Genomic DNA, 3,220 nt, shown 5'->3' with positions numbered 1-3,220 from the left:
ACCCCAATAGCTCTACCCTCCTCCTCTAGAAACAAAGAAAGGGGAGGTACAATACAACCTCAGGCTGAGGTAAGTACTAGACCAACTTCTACAATTCAAATAGAACCATGAACTTTTTGCTTTCCCAGTCCTCCTTAATATTAGTCCCTTTTTCTCTGGGATTATCTTCAATTTATCCAGTCTCTATCTTGTTTGTAAATAGTTGTTTGCATGTTGCCTCCCCCATTAGACTATGAACTCCTTGAGAGAAAGGACTGTTTTGGATTTTCTCTATTGCTCTGTTTGTTTTTACCTTTCTTTGAATCCTCAGCACTCAATAAAATGTCTGGGATGTATTAATTTGACTTTTGTTGGTGATTAGATGGAGGGGAGGAGTCAGGATTATTCAAAAGGCTTTTTGTTTATATGAGATCAAAGAAAGATGAAGGGAGAAATCCTTGAAAACCTTAGTTAAAATCTCTTCTCCAATACCTACTGGATTATATGACTATTGGCAAGTCAGACTTTCAGTCTCAGTTTACCCATCTATAAAAAGGGTAATATACTATAATACTTGAATACTCCTCACATGACTGTGAAGTAAAAAGCCACTTTGCTAAAGTATTATAGAAACAGAAGCTGAAAGCAGTTTCCTTCCAGGACTCACAGATAAAGGACATTCTGTAAGGGACTTTCTCAAAACCAATTACATAGTTTCATTAAGAAGGTAAATGGGGGGGGGGGGGGGCGGCGGCTAGGTGGCACAGTGAGTAAAGCTCTGGTCCTGGAGTCAGGAGGACCAGAGTTCGGTTCCGGCCTCAGACACTTAACACCCACACAAAAATACTAGCCCTGTAACCTTGGGCAAGTTACTTAACCCCCATTGCCCTCCAAAAAGAAAAAAAAAAAGGTAAATGGGGAGCAAAGGGCCAGTGGCCCAATGGATAACATGTCTGATCAGAAGAAGGTAAAGGGGAAATGCACTTGGTAGCCATAGAACTGATCCCATTAGCCACTTTAGGAGGAGAGGCAAGTGAGTGATAAAAGGGGGGGGGGGGAGGGCAGAGCCAAGATAGTGGAATAGAAGCACAAACTGCTGAAGGTAGCCTGGCAGGCAGACAGGAAAGGTCTATCACACTGAACTGGGAGCTGAGTGCAGTCCCACATGAGCCGCGTGGTTCTGGTCGCAGGATAGCCCAACCAGCTACAGCCAGAGATTTCAGGACAGTGAATCACTAGCAGCTGTGGCAGTTTCCAGACTTCTCAATCCATAAATACCAAAGAAAGTAAAAGGTCAGTGTGGATCTCTCCCTGCCCCTTGGATCTGGATCGCAGTCTTGGGTGGAGGTCCTGGAGCGTGTGGCCAGTGAGCCAGAGCTTGTGGGAGCTACAGAGAGGGCGCCCTCCTAATAGCTCTGGCAGCTGTGAAAACCTCAGCAATTTGGGACAAACCTCTCTCCATTCTGGAAGCAGAGCTCTACCATGGCAAAGAGCTCAAAAGTCAAGTAATTGGCTGGCAACATGAGCAAGCAGAGGAAGCACAAACAGACCATAGAATCCTTTTTTGGGGATAAAAAGGATCAAGGCATGGAGTGGAAGACATCGCAGTCAGAACTCCTGCATCAAAAGCCTCCAAGAAAAATATGAATTGGTTACAGGCTATGGAGGAGCTCAAGAAGGATTTTGAAAATCAAGTAAAAGAAATGAAGGAAAAATTGGGAAGAGAAATGAGAATGATGCAAGAAAATCAATAAAAATGAGTCAACAGCCTGCTAAAGGACACCCAAAAATACACTGAAGAAAATAGCATCTTAAAAAATAGACTAACTCAAATGGCAAAAGAGGCCCAAAAGCCAGTGAGAAGAAGAATGCCTTAAAAAGCCAAATTTACCAGATGGAAAAGGAATTTCAAAAACTCACTGAAGAACAATAATTCCTTCCAAATTAGAATGGAGCAATTGGAAGCTAATGACTTTATGAGAAATCAAGATACTATAAAACAGATCCAAACAAATGAAAAAACAGAAGGCAATGTGAAATATCTCATTGGAAAAACCACTGACCTGGAAAATAGATCCAGGAGAGATAATTTAAAAGAGAGACCAGGGCAATTGTTTTATTTCAACCAGACTGGCTATGGAAAGAAAAACATGCTTTGTCTTTGTTCAGTGGCTGTAGTAGCCCAGACCTCCATGCTCCCCAGCTCTGTCTGTGGTGAAGAATGATCAAAGGGAGCACAGTGGTAATGGGGTAGGGAAGGGAAATAAAGCCAGCAATAGGCCTGGAGCTATTGTTGCTTCTCCATGATGTTGAGGAAAGGCTGGGGGAAAGCACCTTGCTTGGGAAGTGATGAGAAACTTCCATTCCAGAGAAGAAAATACTAGATAAGCCTTTCCCCAAACTCCCTGTTCTACAACATACATCATCATGGATATTCAGGGTAGAAGGGTCCCCACATTCAGGTGGCTACCTTGTGGGTTGAGGAAGTAGGGAGTGCTGGAAAACCCTGAGACAATAAGATGGCCTTTACTTCCTGATTCCAAAGCAAAGGTTCTTAACTTGGGGTCCATGGAGAGATTTCAGGGGGTCTATAAACTCAAATGGAAAATATACTTACATACATATATACATACATACATACATACATCTTTATTTTCACTAACTTCTAATAAGTTCAGCATTTCTCCAATTATTTGAAAACATTTTGCTGAGAAGGGAGTCTATAGAATGCTAAAGTGGTCCATGACCCAAAAAAGGTTAAGAATACCTGATGTAGGGGCGGCTAGGTGGTACAGTGAGTAAAGCGCCGGCCCTGGAGTCAGGAGGACCTGACTTCGGTTCTGGCCTCAGACACTTAATACACATACACACACACACACACACACACACACATACACACACAAGACTAGCCATGTAACCTTGGGCAAGTTACTTAACCCCAATTACCCCCCAAAAAGAAAAAAAAAAAAAAAAAAAGAATACCTGGTATTGGGGCGGCTAGATGGCGCAGTAAATAGAGCACCAGCCCTGGCATCAGGAGGACCTGAGTTCAAATCAGGCCTCAGACATTTAACACTTAATAGCTGTGTGACCTTGGGCAAGTCACTTAACCCCAATTGCCCCTCCAAAAAAGTAAGCAAAAAAAAAAATAAGAATACCTAGTGTTTGAAAAAAAAAACCTACTCCACACACACACAGACACACCCATCCCCATCCCTGGGACAGCACAAGGGCAGGCAGG

This window comes from Petaurus breviceps, unplaced genomic scaffold (assembly GCF_028583685.1).
Source record: "Petaurus breviceps papuanus isolate PSGF00001 unplaced genomic scaffold, PetGlider_PUasm1.0 138, whole genome shotgun sequence".
NCBI classification, from domain to species: Eukaryota; Metazoa; Chordata; class Mammalia; order Diprotodontia; family Petauridae; genus Petaurus; species Petaurus breviceps.
The sequence above is the reverse complement of the archived record's forward strand: the minus strand, read 5'-3'. Positions refer to the sequence as shown.